We start from the raw sequence: 21201 nt of genomic DNA, 5'->3' as shown, positions 1-21201 counted from the left end.
TCCTTCGGGTCTTATGCATTTTCTGTGTGGTAAAATAAAGTCAGTCCTTCCTGTAGACATTGCTACCTCAAGTGTCTATGTGGAAGTCATGTTCTTGTTACTTACATTTTTTGAAATATAGAAACAGGCTATATACAAGATATTTTGAGAGATTTTCCTTGATAACCTCTAGATAGGGACAATGAGTAAAGAGAAAAAATTACTGTGGGGATTAGTGGGGTGGATTATTACTTAGGATCAAACATGTGAACCCAGAGTCTTGGGGAAGGGGAGGTGGATCGTGGCTTAAAACTGTATGACCTTGAATGAATCATTTCATCACTCTAAGACTGGTTCTTCATTTATAAAATGAGGGAATTGCACAAGATGACTTATTAGGTTCCTTCTAATTCTAATGCTCAGTGCGTCTATGCTTCTTTGTTAGGATTATAACATCATTGTTCTGGAGCTAGAAGGAAACTTGAGTAACATATAATCTATTCCCCTTATTTTACAGATCAAGATACTGAGGCCCAGCAAGATTATGTGACTACTGTAAGGTCATATAGGTAGTAAGTAGCAAAACAATTGGAACTCAGATCTTCTAACTCTAAATTGGGCACTATTTGCACTGAACCATGCTATATAAGAATGCTTCAAGGAAGGCTAAGCACTGTTTGGTAAAGAACAGTGACACTGGTTAGCATTAAGTGTGCTTAATATAGATGTACTTTTAATGACCAGTTATAGCCTCTTGAAAAACTCTTGATTAGAATGGCTATGTGTTATAATTTACTTAAAATAAAAGAGAATATGAGGGAGTTTATTGCCATTCTAAAATGCTGGTAATAGCAGAAAGATTAGGCAATAACTTCTAGGCAGACATTTGCACAATGTGCTTTAATTCTTTAGCATCTATTTCTAAAAATAAGAAGAAACTGACTGAGAATATTAATAGATTGGCACAGAAGGCCATTTTCTCTCAACAAAACTGTATTGGAAGTGAAAAGTGACCTGCAGTTTTAATCCAAGCCCCAGAGGAAGTGATGTGAAGTCTCTTTCCCAAATATAGACCATAATGTGAGCATGAAGGCAGGGGATGGAGGACAAGAACAAGAGAATAAAAGTGAGTAGCTTTGAAATCAACATCTCTGAGTTTCTGTCTCATTTCCTAGGGTCTCCCTGATGCATGACCTCAGGGTAAAAAAAACCTGAAATTTTCTGGACCTTCATTTTTTAATCTATGAGAAGGGAAAAAGTTGCATGGCATAAACGACAGTAGCTTTGGAGTTAGGAAGTCCTAGGTTTAAAGCCTCTGCCACATACTGGCTGTGTGATCATAGATAAATCACATAACCTCTCAGTGCCCCAGGCAACTATCAGGACTATAAGATACTAAGGAGATTGCAATTGAATTGGTAGAGAAAGTTCCTCACTAGGAACTCTTTTTACCCATGAAATTAAAGGCCTGGTCCAAAAAATGAATAATGTACTAACTATTAAAGCAATTGTGAAATATATCATGGAAGAGAAGGCAAGCATCTATTAAACACCTACTATATGCCAGGCACTATTCTAAAAGCTTTACAAATATTATCTCATTTGATCCTTATGAGAACCCTGGGAGGTAGGTGCTCTTATTATCCCATTTTACAGTTGAGGAAACTGAGGCAGATAGTGATCAAGTGACTTGCCCAGGCTCACACAGCTAGTAAGTGTCTGAGGCTGAATTTGAACTCAGGTCTTCCTGACTTCAGGCCCAGCACTCTCTCTACTGTGCCACTTGGTTGCCTCATAGCTTCCTAAATTTTATAACTTCAGACTACAAGAACTGAGACATTAGAGATCATTTAGTCCAACCTCTTACTTCTCACAGATGGGCTGGTTATGATGTGCTATAAAAAACCCTCAATGATAACAATATATGCCATGAAAAAGAGCTATTTTTATACCAGATGCCAATCATGTAATACAACTGGCATCTTGATAAAATTTTCAGAGATGAATAAAATGATGGAGGTCATTATGAAGGTTAAAGTTAGTGATGGGGGTGGGGTGGGGAAGCTAGCAGTGAAATCACTTCTAAGGACAATATTTAATCAGTTCCTGTATTCAATCCTAGTACCATTACAGAGGTCTTTACAGAAGTAGAAAGCGTGTGGGAACCAGGTCATCCCCTCCCTACTTTTTTACCGGTTCTTTTCTATCTCTGCTTCTGTATGGTAGGGTTGTGGATATGAAATCTCAGGAGACCTAGGTTTAAAGCCTCTCTGACATTTACTTAGCTGTGTAACCACAGGTAGCTCATTTAACCCCCTAAAGCCTCAGCTCCCTCATCAGTAAAAAGATTAAAAAAAAAAAACCAAAACTTTTCACTACCTTCCTCACAGGATCCTTGTGAGGAAAAGCACTCTACAAACCATTAAAACACTTGTAATGGGAGACTAGACCATAAAAATGCTCAGAATCCAGCTCCCTAAGGATGCAGGTTTGCTGTGCGGTGCCTTCTTGATGCAGACAAACACCATCATCCCCTTCCCACAAGAAAAGATTGTATGAGGCTGGATCTTGAGAGAGAACTTTGAACAATCTAAACACCTGCTTCTCTCAGTGGACTTCTCTCCAACCACAGATTTTTGCCTCAACTCAATACTTAGCATTTTTTCATGTTCTCATCCTCTTCCCATTCCAGTGATTCTGAACCCTTGGCTGCTAATGTATAAATTCTATTCCCCATCCCTAACTATCATATTTCTTACTTCCATCCCTCTCACCCCTACCTATTTGCACAATGTCACACTCCAAATCCACCCAATCCTTCCATTATGCTCTCTGGAATGCCTGTCTTTTGTTAAGAACCTTACTTTCATCTTAAACTTTTTCCTTTTGTGCTCCTTCCTTCTTTTGGCTGTCACTGACACCTGACCCCCTCCTGGTGACACTGCATCCCTGGCCATCTGTTCTAGTTGCACTTTCACTCATATCCCCCACTCACGGGTCATGGTGAAGTTAAGATAGTCTTTGCTCTCCATCGCCACTTCCAGACTCCTCCTTTACCTCCATCACTCAGCAATCTTCCCTTTTTTGTGTTCCATACTCTAAATTTATTACCCAAACCAGACCCTGGTAGCCATTATCTATCAACACCCAGGAAATTCTCCTTTCTTCTCCAATAAAAGCAGTGTCTGCCTTACAGTTTTTTCTTTACTACAACTCCTACTCCTATACTTGTGGGCTTCAACATACAGATTGATGTGTCTTCAAATAACCTAACCTCCCAGTGCCTCAATCCCCCCAACTCTCCTGACCTATTCTTCCCTTCTGCATCAGCTACACTCATAGATGACCAGAACCTAGATCTTGCCATTACTCCACAAGTGTTCCACTTCCAGGTTCACCACTGAAATTCCTTTATCTTTTCATGATCTTTTATCATTTCATCTTTCCTATGCTTTACAGTCTTTAAGCTTGTTAATCACCCCCACGATCCCCAATCCTTCCATACCTCATTTCCCTGAAGTTACTACACTCTCTTTTTCTATCCTGACCTCTTGATGAATCAGTTCAGCTCCACTATTCTCTCCACCAGAGGTGTCAAACACATGGCCAGCTGACCCACAATCCTTTGGAGCACAGCTCAAACCAAATCAAAATGTAATTGTAATTTAACAAAGTAAATATAAATAGAATAGAATATAGATAATGTTTCAATGTGGCTTTTCAAGTCAATGTGTGGCCCACAGGAATTCCTTTGTACAGTTTGGGCACCCCCTTTTCTATTTGAGTTTGACACCTCTCTCCTTGTCCTCTTCCCCAACATTGCCCAAAACTAATTTTGGATTACTCTTAATATCTGTCTCCTTCCTTTTTATTAATATGTTGGTTAAAATAACGAAACTGTGCCAACTGGGTCTGCTACACATTTATGTTGCAAGATTTCAACTAGGTCCTCTGTGTAACAAGGCAATCCTTTTATATTTCTGTAATCAGTTTGCTAACCCATTCATCACAGTGGCTTTTCCAGACATTCTCATCTTTCTTCAAATTCCCCTACATCACACCTCCCTCACCTTCTCAGGTAAGGACCTCGCTTAATTTATTGTTCAGTTGTTTCAGCAGCGTCTAACTCTTCATGACCCCATTTGGGGTGTTCTTGACAGCAATATTGGCATGGTTTGCCATTTCCTTCTCAAGCTCATTTTACAGATAAAGAATTTAGGCAAACAGGGTTGAGTGACTTGCCCAGGGTCACACACCTATTAAGTTTCTGAGGCCAGATTTGAACTCAGGAAGATGAGCCTTCCTGACTCCAGGCCTGGCACTCTATCCACCTTGTCACCTAGCTGCCTTACCTTGCCTAATACTTCCTTTAAAACAAAAGCCAATTACTAAGAACATGCTCTTTTATCTTATTCATCTCACGTCACTCAGAAGTCTAACTGCACCTTCACTTCTGTATCATGTGGGTGAGCCTTCTTGCCTAATCAGATCCTTCTATATGCCCCTTTGATCTCATCCCCTCCTGTTCTCTAGCAGATTACTCCTCCATCATCTCCACTCATTAATCTTAAATCTCTACCTACTGGCTACTTCTCCGGAGCCTATAGATATGCCTATGTCTCCTCCATCCTTACAAAATTCTCTTTTGATCTGACCATCTCCACTAGCTATTTCTTATATCTTTTCTCCCCTTGTTGGCTGAACTTCATAAGAAAGCATTCTACACTAGCTCCCTCCACTTTCTCCCCTCTTCTAAAACTTTTGCAAGCTGGCTTCTCACCTCATCATCCAATTGAAACTAATCCCTCCAAGTTACTGATCATCTCTTAATTGTCAAATCAAATAGTCTTTGTTCAATACCTTAGACTTCTTGATTTGTCTGCTGCCTTTGACACTGTCAATCGCCTTCTCCTAGATAGTACTATCTCTTCTCTATATTTTTATGACACTGCTCTCTGTCCTGGTTCTCTTGTTACTTATCTGATCATTTTTTCTCAGTGTCCTTTGTTGAATTTATTCAGGTTACATTCATAACCATGGGTCTTTCATAGGCCATTTTCTCCCTCTATACTATCTCACTTTGTTATCTCATCAGCTCTCATAAATTCAATCATCAATCTTCAAATTCCCATATCTATATATACAGCCCTCGTGCCTTTCTTGAGCTCCAGTCTCCCATTACCAACTTCCTTTTAGACATCTCAAATTTCACATATCCAAAACAGAATTCATTATCTTTCCTTCCAAGTACTCTATTCTTCTCAACTTTTTTATTCCTATTGAGGACATCACCATTTTCCTAGTCACCAGGCTCTAAACTTTGGTGCTGTCCTTGACTCCTCACTCTGAACTGCACTGGCTATGTAATTCTGGGCAAGTCATCTAACCTCTCAAGATCCCAGGCAAACTCTCTCAATTTATAAGTTGCAAAGAAGATCATTGGTAAAGGAAGTTTATCCCTAAAAGTTTTCTATCCTTAATTGCCATCTCTATGCTTGTGTTTAAGCCTGGCACATAGTAGGCAAACAATAAATGTTTACTGATTGACATATATTTATATTCAGTGTACCACAGGCAATAGAGGACCATCTTTGGTGTTAGGAAGACCTGAATTCAATTTCTTTCTCCGACATATATACTAGTTTTTTGATTCTGGGCAAGTCATTAGAACCTCTTTGTGTTGCAGGCAACTCTTAAAAGACCAGTTTCTGATCTGAATGGTTTTTCCACAGAAACACTACCTGGAACCATTACATTGAGTATTCTATGAGAGGTTAGAATGAGGCTCATAGTCCTACTTTTTTTCTGCTTCTCATCTTACTGTTTGCCTTTTAGCTATTTCTTAAATATGCCCCCTTCTTTTCTCTGACACTGCCACCCCCTAGTACAGACTCTCATTACTTCACAACTTGATTACTGCAATAGCTTGTTGGTAGGTCTGCCTGTCTCAAGACTCTCTCTCACTCCCCACTCCATCATCCATTTAGCCACTAAAATGATTTTCCTAAAATGCAGGTCCAATCATGTCACCACCCCAACTCAATAAGCTCCAGTGACTTCCTATTGTCTCCAGGAGCAAATATATCTTTTTACAAAACTAGGTTCTTTGGCCTTTGCACTGATTTTGCTCTTGTCCCCCAAACCCCTAAAATCACTTAAAACCTGCTACTCTTAATTTCTCAGACAGCATTATGATTTTTTGCCAGAACTGGAAATCAGGCTATTGCCTCTTTGGTGTTATAATGACACACTGACATATAGAGCCCAAAATATCATTGGCCTTTTTTTTAATGGCATATCACATTCCAGGACAATATCAAATTTGCTGTCTAGCATCATTTGTAAGTCTCAGCATAACTCTTTCCAGGATTTTCAAATTCACTGAATGTCTGGGGCTAAAAGAAAATTATAAATAGCATGACTATGGGTCTCCCATCCCCTCCCCAAATCCACATTTGGTGATTTCATGCTCTACTTCTAAATTTTGATTTTTGTTCTTTTAATTTATTCAGTGGAATTTTCACAAATAATTCCAATTAATTTTTAGTATTAAGGTCCTGCCTCTGACCCATACTGATTGTGTAATCCTCCACAAATCACTAAACCACTGAATCCTGGACAAATCACTGAATCCATACCCCACACAATCCTTTAAGACATTTCAGTGAATTTGTCAATCTGCTTTATTATAGAAAGTTTCATCATTTGGGAGTTCCCTATGTCATTGTCCCTCCCTATGTCACAGATGGGGATCCCCCCCAACCAAAAATCATTATGGCATATAACATGCAAAGTACTCTCATTTCACTCTTTCCCACATGTATGTATTCATATTTTGCAATACGTCTTCCATATATCATTAACCTGGTGTCTCTGACTGGACAGTTTGTACTGGCTCAACAGTAAGGTTTGCAAATGCCCGACTTTGTTATTTGGGGTCTTTTGCAGGTGTTCAAACCACATAGTACCACCATTATAACCAGTATGAGTCAATTTGATAAAACTAATCAAGTTTAATTTACAAATAAAATCAAGGTATATTATATTTTGCAGTTTCTAAGATCGAGGTATATTGCATCTTGCATAGTCATTCAATTTTCTAATCTTATAATTTGGTTTCCAGAAGAAATAAAATTGGCTTGGGATCATACTAAGTTGTTTACCAACTCATTCTCGTGCTTTGTGGACATTATTATCATTATCATCTAGTGCAAGATCAGTTATGCTGGGGAAAAAGTTGGATTGTTACACAAAATTTTCAGGAAAATGCTCTTTTACTATTTCAAAACTTGTTTCACTTTTTAATTCTCGGTTCTATTTCTTGATTTTTTTTAAAGAAATGACAATCACACTGTAGAAAACCCAGTAGCTAATTTCATCAGTATTCTGATTAAAGCTACTCTTACTGATTATAGAATGATAGATTTTTAGGAACAGTGACATTCAAATGCGTCCTCAAGAAATTTCTATCATTAGTTTTATTTTTAATCTCACCATTACTTCTAAATGATATAACCTGGCATAGAAGAAAGAGTCAAGAAGATTTGGGTTCAGGAGATCTGCATTAAAATACTACCCTTAGACATTTACTAGCTAAGTGACCATGAGCAGTCATTTGACACCTCGTGTTCCCCACCTATAAAATGAGAATCATAATACTTGTACTACCTATTTCAGGTAGGAAGTATAATACTTTTACTATCTGCTTAATTAGGTATTTATTATGCTTTTAATTTTTTTTCTCATAAGATAGAAAAAACTGAAGGAAACCATTCTGAACCTTAATTTAGTAGTTACTTGTTCAAGCAGACACAACAGAGCCTTTTGAGCTCTGTTTTAATGAGACTGATGGGGTATCATTCAGTTTCAGAAGCCGAGACCTTCGCCCCTTTTTGCCAAAAGGAATTTGGCTCCCATTTGTTTGCAGACACCGGAAGGCCCTTAAAACTTTTAGGTTCCTCATAGACTCCCTTTATCTCCCTTCAAAAGCCCTAGCCCCGCCTTTTGATCTTATTCAGATGCACCTTTGCCGCTAGCCCTAAAAAAGAATCTGGCTCCCGTTTGTCTACAGGTCCTAGAAAACCCTTAAAACTTTTAGGTTCCTTATCTACTCCCCTTATCTCTCTTTGAAAGCCCTAGCCCCACCTTCTGACCCTTTCAAACTTCTACCTTCCAGTTCCCTTGATTATCTATTCCCATTGTCTATTCAATCTCTCAGACCTTCCAATCAGAATTCTCATCTAGACCCTTTTCCCAGCCCCCTCCTCTGGCCACCCAAAGTTACTTTGGTGTATATAAGACCCACCCTGGCCCCCATTCAAATGCTGAGAATCTCTCATGCCTAGAGGCTGAGCTTTTCTCATGCCCCCTCTGTCCTTATGGGCTTCACCTGGCCTATGTGATTTATCTCTAATAAACTTTTTCTCTGGCTGGAAGATTTGAGTTGAATTCATTCAGGCACGGTCCGGCGTCGAGATCTTGGGGTTCTGAGCACCCCAAAACCTCTAGACCTCTTCAAGACTACTACTAACAGAATTTGGGGTAACTAAGTGGCACAGTGGATAGAGTTTTGAAGCCAGGAAGTTCTGAGTTCAAATTCAGCCTCAGATACTTACTGGCAACGTGACCCTGGGCAAGTCTCTTAACTCCTATTTGCCTTAGTTCCTCATCTGTAAAACGGCGACACATCGTTAATAAAAGGATTTGTTCCGTAAAACTTGGAGTCAGGCAGAAGGTCATATCCAAGGACCTAGAAGGTCATGCTTGGCTTCCAGGCTGCAGGTTCCCCATCCTTAGACTAGATGGTCTCTAAGTTCCCTTCTAGTTCTGGGTCTGTAATCCTATGACTTGTTCCTGAAGCAGGAGATAACTGTTCATCCCTCACTTCTGCTTCACAGCAGAATATCACATTAATGGATGCATGGATGCTAGAGAGCACGGAGGGAACCAGCCTGTGGTCATTTGGTAGTTTTTCTGTTGAGGGTCAGAAGTTAGGAAGAAAGACATCAGCCAGAATTCAATACAAGCGTGGAACACTGAGAGTTTAAATGACTTACCAACGGTCGTACAGCCAGTATGTGTGTGAGGTGGGAACTTGACACCCAGAACAGCTTCCTATCTATCACCCCATATGCATCTCAGGAGTTGACATGTACAAACATAATTAGAATGTGATAAATGCATCAGATGTAGATAGAACAGGCTATTAGAGTTCAAAAAATAAAAAAAAAATGGTTTCTGGATTGGGGATCAAAGAAGACTCCATGGAAGAAAAAGTCATGTGGCCTGAACTTTGAAGGATGGAAACAATTTCAAGGGGTAGAGGTGGGCAGTGGGGAGTAGGGGAAGGTATTTATAAAATGTTTTGCTCTTCTCAACCTCTAAGGATAATTTTATTTTATTTTTTGTTTTTAAACCTAAAGCTTAACATCCTTTTCATTGCATATAGGCTATAAAAACATATAGTCAACTCTGATTATTAATCAATCAACAAGGTTTTATAAGGACCTAGTATGAGCCAAGTACTATGCTAGATGTTAGGGATACAAGTATAAAAATTAAATAATTCCTTGTCACAAGGAGGTCACTTTTTAATGGGGTAGACAATAAGTACATATAAGAATATATACAGCAAAAACACAAAGCTTATATGTATGCATTTATATATACACACATGTACACAATTAGTTAAATAGAAGATAGTTTGGAAATCAGTATACAAGTATGTGGGGGATAAGAAAGGTCTTCACAATGAAGATAGTGGTTGATCTGCATCTTAAAGGAAGGGACCCTATGATGTCCAGGCAAGGTGGGGCATACATACAATACAAAAGCAAGAAAATAAGAGATTTAGAGAGTGATGAACAGAAGGAAGGCCAGTTTGGACAGATGCAGAGTACAAACGTTGGAGCAATGTCCAAAGACACTAGAATTACGGACTGGGGACAATTTGTGAAGGGCTTTAAAAACTTATCAAAGGAGTTTCTATTTTATCTTGGAAGTCACTAGAGTTGGTTGACTAGAAGAGTCACATGGTCAGATTTGCATTTAAGGAGAACTACTTTGGCAGCTGTGTATAGAGTAGACTGGACTAGGTGGAGAGACAGTGCAAGGAGAACAATTAGGAAGCTGTTAAAATAATCCAGATGAGAGGTGATGAAGACTTAAACTGAGGTGGTAGCTATGTGAGTAGAGAAAAGAGGTTGGAAGTGAGACACATGAAGGTAGAAATGACAAGATTTGGTCATTGCAAATTGGCAACAACAAATATGTAGGGTGTTGCAGAATGAGTAGCCCAGAATAATATTGAGATTACAAACTTGACACACTGGAAACGTGGTGATATTTTGATATAAACAAGGAATTTTGGAGGGGCAAGGTTTAGGGGGAAAGATAATGCATTCTGTTTTAGACGTGTTGAGTTTAAGATGCCCCAAGGAATGGGGCAGCTAGGTGGTGCAGTGGATAGAGTACTGGCCCTAGAATCAGCAGGACCTGAGTTCAAATCCAGATTCAGGCATTTGACACTTACTAGCTGTGCGACCCTGGGCAAGTCACTTAACACTGATTGCTTTGCCCCTCCCCCCCCAAAAATGTCCCAGTTCTGTACCATTAGCAAGTTCAGTAAGCATACTAACTTTACCCAGGTCACTGATAAACAGCATTGGGTTGAATACAAATCCCTAGGTCACTTCACTAGAGACCTCCTAAGTTATCATTGAACCATTAATACATACTCTATCCAGCTATTCAACCATTTCTGAATTTCGTTAACAACTATTATCTAAACTATATCTCATCATTAATGGGAGTAGACAGTGATTCTACTCTGTTATCTTCCTTGGTTATTTGCTTTGATATCAATCCTAATTAAATGTTTTACTATTTGATTGATAGTTCCCATTTAATCTGTTGGTACAGATTTCACTGAGTGGGGTGTTTGAATCTTTAAAAAATGTAACAACTTTCAAGCTATTGATTTGATATAGTATATATCCCTTTCAATCCTTCATAGTTAGGTCCTTAGTATGATTATTGTGCATCTATAAAGATTTTGCTCAGCGAAATAAAATATTAACAACAAAGATAATACATTGAGATATTTTCAGGATAGTTTAGGGGTTTATTTTTGGCTCCTGTTCCTATTGATTTAAACCAACATGTATATAACTGCCAGATATTGTTGTGGCCAGGACATTTGCTAGTGTATACTAACCATATTGCTAGTGTACCATATTCCTGTCCTAAAATAATTGGGCACATTTGGTGATGAGCCTACAAAAACAGTCATTTTTGACAAGTGTGGGAAATTAGTTGACTCTGGCATAATCTATGGGAAGTTTAAGAGGTAATTACAATCATCTAAGAGAAATGATTACTTTATCCTCCCTTTCCCTTCTTTTTTTTTTGTTTCCAAGAAGGGATAACCCCACTTCCATTTCTTATAAAGGTCTTATTTTCTTTCCCTTTTCCATCGAAGCAAATAGGTTTATGCTAAAAATATACATGATCATTAAAGATGTCATGGTTGGGCTGCAGGAGAACATTTAGCAACTGAAAAAGCTGGTCATAAAGCAAACACCATTAAAAGTGAGTAAAGAGAAAATGATGTCCAGGGATAGAAGAAGCATTCCAGTACATCTGAAATGTTCTCAAATTTCAAAGATTTAAAATGCACTCAGATTTCCAAAGTCTGAAAGGTTCCATGACATAGCAGCTCTTTTGAACTGAACAGAAGTCCTGTTGTGGCTTAGCCAAGCATTTCTGAACAGTAACATTGCTGAAAACTTCCCTGACAGACACCTGGCCACAGTCAAATAGATTTTCCTCTCTTATTTTCTTGAGTCTAATCAGGACTCCAATCAGTTGTACTCTGCTGCTTTAAATTGTAAATAGCCAATAGCCAATAGCAAAGATAGAAGAGATAAGTAAAAAAGGAGAATGAGACAGCACCAAGAGAAAAGTACTTTCATTAAAAGGGAAATCCTAAAAGTTGGAACCTCATCAAAGTTGGAAGAAGAGTAGATGGTTGGTGGTTCAGTCATTACAATCATGTCAGACTCTTTGCGACTCCATTTGGGATTTTCTTGGCAAAGATACCAGAGAGATTTTTCATTTACTTCTTCAGCTCATTTTAGGAAACTGAGGCAAACAGTTAAGTGACTTGCCATGGGTCACACAGCTCTTAAGTGTCTGACACTACATTTGAACTCAGGTCTTCCTGACACCAGGCCTAGTGCTCTATTCACTGCAACAGGGAACAGGCTATAGGTAAAGTAATACCACAAAACAGCTATTGAAATTGGGTTCTTAGAAGAAAGGAAACTGGAAAGTAACATTAGATTGAATATAGAGATTCATTCATTTTACAAACATTTATGGAGGTCCTATTTTGAAGTTCTATGGGAAATACAAAGATGATAGGATTTAGAGCTGGGAGTGACTTAACAGGTCTAGTTCAGCCCTCTGATTTTATAGAGGAAAAAACTGAAGCTCAGAAAAGTCGTAACTTTTTCATGATCACACAGATAGTAAAAGCACAAAGCTAGAATTAAAACTTAGGTCCTTTGACTTCAAATACAGGCCTTTATAGGCAGAGTCGCTGTCATTGTCACTGACTTTAACGAAGTTCTGGTTGGGGAGATAACATGGTAAACAAAGAATTATGTAGTCAAGAAACCTTTGACTATACCTGTTTATTACAAAAATTTTCTCTTTTCTCTCCTTCCTCTCCACACCACCTTTGGGGTAGGATGGGAGGAAGAGAAAATAGATTTTTTTCTAAAGAGAGCAGTGAGGGGTGGGGAGATGCCATAGATGTGAAATGGGAGTAATCTATAACAGTAAGAAATATAAAACCAAAACATTTCAATAAATTTCTTAAAGAACTACATTAACAAACAAAACATAAAATTCTGTAGATATCATTTCAAGATTTTGTCTGATTCTATAGTTTTTAAGCAATGTACAAAAATGGATGATTCTTAATTTGCCTTATTTTAAATGTTGATTAAATATATTTAATTAATTAGATTTAAATGTTAATTTAAATGTTTAAATGTCTAATGTTGTTTTTTTAAATGGTTAAATGAAGTACAGAAAAGTCATGGATAGAGCATGAAATTCTAAGACCATGTCTAGGTGAAAACAATGGCAGGAATTGATTTTTTTATACTTACTTTGTGTTCCCATGGTTTTTGCAAAAGTACAGCAACACTGAGCACATAGTAGGTATTTACTGAACTGAGACAGAGAAAGCCTGAGGTACTATGAAATAGGGTCCATACAATAGATAATTAACTTAGGACAAATATTCAATAAGAGAAAAGTTGAGAGAGGGAGAGAGAGAAAGTGAGAGAGAGAGAGAGAGACAGACAGACAGACAGACAGACAGAGACAGAGACAGAAAGAGACAGAGAAAGAGAGAAAAGAAGAAAGGAAGGAAGAGAGAAAGAAAAAGGAAAAAGAGAAAGAGAAAAGAAGGAAGAGAAAGAAAGGAAAAAGGAAGGAAGGAAGAAAGAACAAGAGCTGGAAAACAAACAAAAGCTTAAAATAATTTACATTTCTGTGTCTTTCCTCATGACAAACCCGGGAGTGGGGTGGGAGGTGGAGGTAGATTGTCCAAGTATTATTGTTCCATTTTACAAGTGTAACAATATGAGTGGTGAGACCCACATGTAGAGAAAGGACTACATGTGGCAAGAGGCTCAAAGAAGAGAGGCAGAATCTCTAGCCTCTTCTTCCTTTCCACCCTTCTCCACCTGAAGGGAGGCTTTCATTCCTGTCACGAGGGTCAGCAGGAGGTTGAAAGACACTCCTTTGCTCTCCACAGAGAGACGGGGTACTGAGCTAAAAGTATATCCATCTGCTCCCTTAAATATTGTTTGTCTACTCTAGGGGATATGATCTGGTTCCATCTAACTTTTGATCACTTTGTCATTTTAGGAGGGAGGATGACCCCAAGTTCTGTATTCAAGGCTGGACTCCTTTCCCAGCTAATGCCAGTTCCATAATGAACACACATAATGAATAGCAAAGAAATCCACTTAGCTAAATCATAACACAACAGAAATCAGAGGAGGTATACATAGGAGAATATATACCAGACAATACAGAATGAAGGAGGTCCCTTTTTGGGAGCAAGACAACTTAGCTCAGCTGAGAGAGTGTCCATGATCTCACTGAAGGGGAAACTCTCTGAAGTCTCTAGAGTGGCACAAGCTGGGAATAAGGGACATGATGGAGACTGCCTGCTCTAATATCTTTCACAGTCTTTTCCTTCAGCAACCTGAAGTGGTTGGCCTATTCCATCTTCTCTCTTGAAGCTGGAAACCAGGAGTACCCAAATAATGAGTGTCCAAAGGGAGATGGCTGAAAACTAAAGCTCTTGCCTCTCACCTACTCTGCCCCACCTCTCACATAGGGCAGGGCCTTCATCTCCAGCAATAAGGAGAGAGTTCCATACCCAATAGACTTTGGGACAGGGGTTACACAAATAACGAAGGACAGTTGTTTGTGGTCATATAAATAGGATTGGAGGAAGTCCTTGAAATAGGTCTCCTTTCCTCCTACTGGTTCTAATTCTTACTTACAACATCACTAATGTGAAAATACGTTTAATAGGAATGTATATGTATAGCCTATATCAGATTGTACACCATCCTGGGGAGGGTGGTAGGGAGGAAGGGGGAGAAAAATTTTAAACTCAAAAGCATATGGAAGTGATTGTTGATAAATTAAGATAAACTAATTTTAAAAAAAGAAAATAGGTCTCCTGATTTTAAGTTTAAGGCCTCTTTCCTTATATCATACTGTCTTCTAAAACAAGATTGTCTAAAAATTAATAAGTCAGTTTTGGCAGCTCTCAATCTTATCTCTTCCCTTTCTTAAATGATTCTGAAGTAAAAGATACAATCAGTAGAAACTTGATGTGGAAAACGATAAGGACTTTCTATATCTGTAGAATAATTTAGAATAACACTTTTCTAGAAAATTTAAACTACTAAAGCTTAAAATTGCACTAAGACTTTAGGGACACTGTATGATGCTTTTCTCACAACCATCCTGCTAGGTAAGTAGTGCAAATGTTATTATCCTCACCCAGGAAAATGAGTTTAAGCAAATTGCCCATGCTCACACAGCTACTGAGTAAAACTGATAGGATTCACAGGCCTCTTACAACAAATCCAGTGTTCCTTCCATTTGACCATGCTGCATCCCAACAAATGAACAACATAACAGATTAATAAAGGATATACTCAGTTATAGTTATATCAATTTAAAATTTACAGGGATACTACATCTACATGACTACTCTCCTCTCACCTCCCAATTAAAAAGTCAAATCTTTAAAGAATGAGATTTCCTAAAAGTTGCAGAGATCAATTTTGCTTTGATATAAGAAAAAAATCCTAAAAAATAGAGCCATCCAAAAGTGAAATGAGATGCCTTTGGGGATAGATCTCCTTAAACAAAAGTCTTTAAGCAAAGCTAGAATGGTTACTTGTCCGATGTGTTATAATAAGAATTCTGGTGCAGTCATGAATTGGCCTAGATAGTCACTGAGCTCCCTTTCAATGCTGAGATTCTGTGATTCTGTTGTCTAGCATCAAATAAACAGTTAGATTGGTTTTTAACTGAATAAACATGACAAAGGCTCCCATCATGTTACGTTGAGTTTCTGAGTCCAGGAAAGAGAGGAATGGGAAGGTGTGGAGAGCCATACTCATTCTTAAAATTCTTATTTCAAACATCTTGAAAAGGATAAGATTTTGTCCAGGGCTTTAAGTCTGCCAGCCACTATATCCATGCTGATACAGAGCTGGGTACTTCCTCTCAAAATCGCTACATACACCTACCTGAAAAAGTCTTTGTTGAAAATATTTCATAGAGAAGATCTAGGTTCAAATTATCCAAAAAAACTGACATTCTTTTCCAAAATGTTCATTATTGCAAACACTTGAGCACCATAACAATTTCCTTCTGCTGTTATGGATCAGTGTGGCTTCAATAATTTTTAGCTAGTGAGGGTCAGTAATGAAGTAAGATTAAGATGGACAGCCCTCAGATTCCAGTGGTATTTACACGATGAATATATGAATAAAAAAGTAATGTCAAGAGAATGTGAGAAAGGCCACTAGCATGATGTCAGGACCTCCTTTGGTGCCTTTACAGTATAATGTGGGCAAGAGTAGCACAAGATAGGTAGGCAAGAATGGGATGCAATATGTAATGTTGGAGGGCGTGTCCACATCAATGACATCATGCCTCCATTGAGCATTGAATCTATTAAAGTAGCTCTTGTTTGAGATATCATATTAACCTAGACTACAAGAATGATCATATATTAAACTTATAACTTGGGCCTCAAATCCCATTTGTATTAGACTCTATTGGTGGAGATTGATTACTCAATTGTTAATCAATTAATTGCTCAATCAATAATCAATTGATTTCTTATTTACACTGAGTGAGGGGCAAAATTGGGAGGAAGAGATCTTTTTGCTTTTAACTTCTGACTTGACTCTTCATGTCAGTGAAGAGACTTTCTCTGGAAAGAAGCTGACAAGATTGAGGTACTGTAACTCTACCTACTGGTTTCTTCCAAGAGTCTCTCTCCCTTCAAGGAAGAGTCTAGAGCCCCACGTCTTCTCTTTTAGAGCTGGAAGCCAGAACGGCAGGATCTCACTTCTTCCAGGGTCTCACCAAATCTGCCCTTCACTCAGGAGCAGAGCACTGAATAATAAATCTCCACCAATGAGGATAATCCAATGCAAATGGACCTACTAGCCAAGGGATACAAACTATTCATTAAAAAATCAATGTCTACATCTTTTTTTTTTTAAAATGTTCCAAACAATTCAATCAGTTCACTGAAGGGAAGGGGGAGGGAAGGCAATTACTTGTTCTCAGCAGCTTATCACTCCAACAAGCAATAGATTGAGTCAACATTTCACCTTTCAACCATTATGTATGTTCTATAGGCTCCAGTAGAATCTGCTGCTTTGAAGAGTATTTTGTTTTCCTGTCAAATGAATGATGACTCTTATTTTTAAATGGGAGCCAACTTCATGGCATTCGAGGAACTGCAGTGTAACTGACACTCTAAAAGTTGCTCAATCTGATATTCCACTCCTCTTTTTATAAAGATATTTTCTTTGTTTCTGAAGGTTTTGTTTTGTTTTGTTTTTAAAGGAAGAGGAAGATTTTCATGCAAGTCATTTCTTGGTACGATTTTTTAAAATGGGCATGTTGTTGACATGCAAGGAGATATAACAGAAGGATTGGCTTTAGATATTATGTGTACTGAACTGAATTTGTAAGAGTTTTCAGCAAGTGTGGAAAACTTTGGTCCTTAGTGAGATTTCAACTAATGTTAAGATACATTTGTCTTGGCTGCTGAGTGCCTGAAGATGTCCTGATCAGAGAAAAGTTTTGAACAGTGGTTAATCCAACTAATTACAAATTCAAGGAGCAGCAATAACATTCTGAAACCCGTTTCTATGAACTTAATGTGTAGCAAGTATGATTTAACTTAAGAACTTACTGAAGATTCTCTACTGTTTTTGGCCTTTTTTTTGTCCATCTATCTCACTCTTTGAGTGTGTGTGTGTGTGTGTGTGTGTATGTGTGTGCATGTGTGTGTGTATGTGTGTCTGTCTGTCTGTCCGTCTTGCCCTGCTTTCTCCCACTTCCCCAGCAATGGTATGGGCAGTAAAAGACTTTCCTCATAGATTAGCTATGTGACCTTCATGAAAATATCACTCTCTGGGGTTTACATTTCTAGCTGCAAAGTGGGGGCAATATTGTTGAATAACAGTTTTATAAGTCACACTTTGGACAACAGAATGAACATCTCAGTCCTTAAAATAAGTTATTCACATTCTAGAGCCCTATTCTAATACAGCCATGTCAAGATGGTCTAGTCTATAATGTCTAAGAAATAATTACACATAGGAGATACTCTGGCTCAGGTGCACCTCTTCAGTTGCCCTACTTCCTTACTGGTATTGACTAGAGATAACCCAACACATTTCTCTTTGTCTTAATATCTCAAAGTTCCACCTCTAAATAAAGAGATGGAATGATTATTAGATTCTTCTATAGCTTTCTGGATGCTCCATTCCTAGCATGAAACCAAAATAACCAATATCAGGTTTTCTAGTCAGGCTTTTTGGTTGTTCATTTTCAGTTGTGGGTTGTTTTTTGTTTTGTTTTCTGGGGGTTTTTTGGTCTCTGTGTCTGGGCAGGATTTCCTGGGTGACAAGTTGGTCGATTACTCCCTGCTAGGCTACCATTTTGCTTACCACCAACTAACTGCTTGATATATTCCAGTTATTTCTCCAATACTGTATAACTAATTATGTTACTTCTTATACCTATCCTTCCTATAATAAGGTTCTCTCTTGTTAGCCCTCAAAGGTTTATTGTCAAAATAAACAATTAAGGAGATTTTAAAATGCTTTGCAGGTGCTGTATAAATCTAAGTTATTATTACTGGCATAAGGATTTGATAAGTTATTTTAATTTGAATACATCAGATGATTTGGTTATGGGTTCAACACAAATTGACATTTGAGTAACAGTTAAACAATGCAACAACAACAAAAATCCCAAAAGATTGAACTTCAATGAGTTTAACAAAAACTTATTCTACTACACATGACATAAAAATCCACTTAAGCTTTGCTCTGGTCATTGATAATGTCACCTGACTCTCACAACTAAGTTCTTTTCCTGTACATCTCTATAAAGTCATCCATTTCTATCTATACAAGATGTTCCTAAAATAGCCACAGTCCAACAAATATCTTCAAGCAGCTCTGGGGAGGAAGGCCTGAGTTGCCACATTCCTCTTACAAGAAGAGTACAGCACCATAAATATAATTACAAACATAATAATAGCCATGGAGAGATTTTAAATAAGTTTTCCATTTTTTATTCTGCTCCTAGTGTACATCTACAATGTGAAAATAGTGTCAGACAGCTTATAAACGTGAGGCTGCTCAGAGTTCGGGTTGCATCACCCTGGTATGCTTAGGTATTGCAGCAAACATTAAAAGGTAAGCTCAGTCCCTGCTCTGAGAAGCAGGCATTGGGCAGAGAAAACTAATCGAGCAGAATCAGCCAGGACTCTATATGGAATTTTCCCTTTTAATTTTTTTTGGCATCAGCCTCTTGGGGTGATTTTCAAGTACTTTCCAGAGAAATTTTGTGTATGTGACAATATTAATGTATCCAATAGTTGCAAACCAACCCAGGGAATCAACAGAAAACAAGCCAGATTTCCTGGGTGTGATCCTAACAACATTTGTTAATGCACAAGTTTGTTACTGCACCTCTGAAATATTTTAAGACACAATCACACACACACACATACACACACACACACTACACTGAATTTAAATAATTGACTTTAACTTATTAAAAAAAAACACACCATCTGAAACTCCTTCATAAGGACCAATGAAAATCTCCTTTCAATGAAAAAACAAATACAAATACATCAGAGAACACTGAACAGGAAGTAAACCTTTTTATACACATACCTCAAACAGGTAGGAGTGAAGGAATCCATATTAGAAAAGATGTTGAAAAAGCTTCATGTCCACTTGTGCTGTTTGGGAAAGCAAGACGGTTCAGGTTATGAACCGAGCAGCATCTGCAGTATCATGGCTGGCAATGACCTCTATCTAATTAAAAGTAAGTCGGGCTTTCCAATCAGGTATTCCATGGGAGACAGCTATGTTTTGTTATTTTCCTCAGATGCACTATTTGTATTGGGTGGGGGAGGGAGCCCAAATATCAAAGACCCCAACCTGGGCCAGACTAGCATGGGGCATATGTCCAAAGCACAGCAGCGGCCTCAAGAAGCTGGACACCCCTGCAGTGCTAGGCTTCTCAAGCAATCCCACCGCCTTCCTCCTATGGGCTGAAACCAGGGCTCCAGTTTTTGCTTCATCCTCAGGAACAAGATGACCTCTATTTAGAGTCTAGCAATTCCAATTCTAAATCAACAGTGAAAAAAGGGGTGAGGGTGTAGGTGGGGGTGGGGTAAAGGGACCTTGGGTATGATAGGAAAAGAAAAAAAAAAATAAACACAAGAAATGGCAAACGTCCGACGTCTATCAGACTGACAAAACCCATCTTGTATCAAAACGCTGATCTGCAAAACAGCCCTGATTTCAGCTTGGGGAAGATTGAAGGGGGTGCAGGTGGGAAGGGGGAGGAGGGGGAAGGAAGGGAGGGGAGGGGAGACTAGCTGGGATTCACATGCAAAAATAGACTCTCTGCTCTGCTAACAAGGACAGGCTCTTTTTAAAAGGGTAGCCGGCACGTAGGAGCCAAGGACTGTAATGAAACAAGCCTTCAGCTGGCTTACCTGAGAAAGAGGAAAATCACTCATCTGCAGTGAGGGATGACAGGATCTCCTAGAGCCTGGATGATAGCGTGCCCTTAGTGGGAATTGGCCCGATTTTTTTGTTGCAAAGGGTTGCCAACTATTTACAACTGCTGCATTCTCCCTGAGAGGAGAGCCTCACACATACACCAAAGAGACCTCTGCAGTATCCTCTCGGCTTCATCGTCGGCTTCCTGTATTGAGGCTCACTCTATGGTACCTAATACAAATCAGCAAATAGCTTGTTTAAAAAAAAAAAAAGCCAGAAGCCAGCACCTTACATAACAGCTCCATCTACTGGGCAAAAGTTAAATATCTTGTCACCAACTGGATTGGTGTGATCTTTCTCAGCTTCTCTCTTTGCTCTTCCCCTTAACCTCCTTCTCCTTTCTCTTCCTCCTCCGTTCTTTATATGCTACTAATTTCCCTCCTTTCGTTTCCTCCCTCCCTCCCTCTCTCTCTCTCTCTCTCTCTCTCTCTTTCTCTCTCTCTTTCTCTCTCTCAACCATATACCTCTTCCATCAATAATGAGAAAAATTTAATAAAAATATACAGTCCTGTTCAAGGGTATAGGATCATATAAGAATATAGGCTAAGAGAGACCTATCTTAGAGTTCATCTGAACCAGTCTCCTCATTTTGTCAATGAAGAAATTGAGGTCTAGAGAGGTTAAAACAATTGTCTAAGGTCACACAAGTAGTGAGTGACAAAACTGAGATATGAACTTGGGCTCTCTTACTTTAAATACAGCACTGTTTCCATTGTGCCATACTGGTACTGACTTAGAATTTTGTCTAGACAGACATGAACATTTCCTCATGTCT

At 38.6% G+C, this 21201-nt stretch overlaps 1 long non-coding RNA gene across 1 annotated transcript in view; it reads right to left on the bottom strand.

Moving 5' to 3' along the window:
• The window catches only part of LOC114045660, a 34230-nt gene extending 13674 nt beyond the window's left edge, over nt 1–20556 (bottom strand). Inside the window, exons 1-2 of the long non-coding RNA XR_003569415.1 lie at nt 20360–20556; nt 19527–19594 (exon numbers count right to left, since the gene is read on the bottom strand). This is a non-coding gene — a long non-coding RNA (uncharacterized LOC114045660). The remainder of the gene's footprint in view (nt 1–19526; nt 19595–20359) is intronic.
• Nucleotides 20557–21201: the final 645 nt, after the last annotated feature.

Source organism: Vombatus ursinus, unplaced genomic scaffold (assembly GCF_900497805.2).
Source record: "Vombatus ursinus unplaced genomic scaffold, bare-nosed wombat genome assembly UNPS02014779.1, whole genome shotgun sequence".
Taxonomy (NCBI): domain Eukaryota; kingdom Metazoa; phylum Chordata; class Mammalia; order Diprotodontia; family Vombatidae; genus Vombatus; species Vombatus ursinus.
This window is presented reverse-complemented; position numbering and strand designations above follow the sequence as displayed.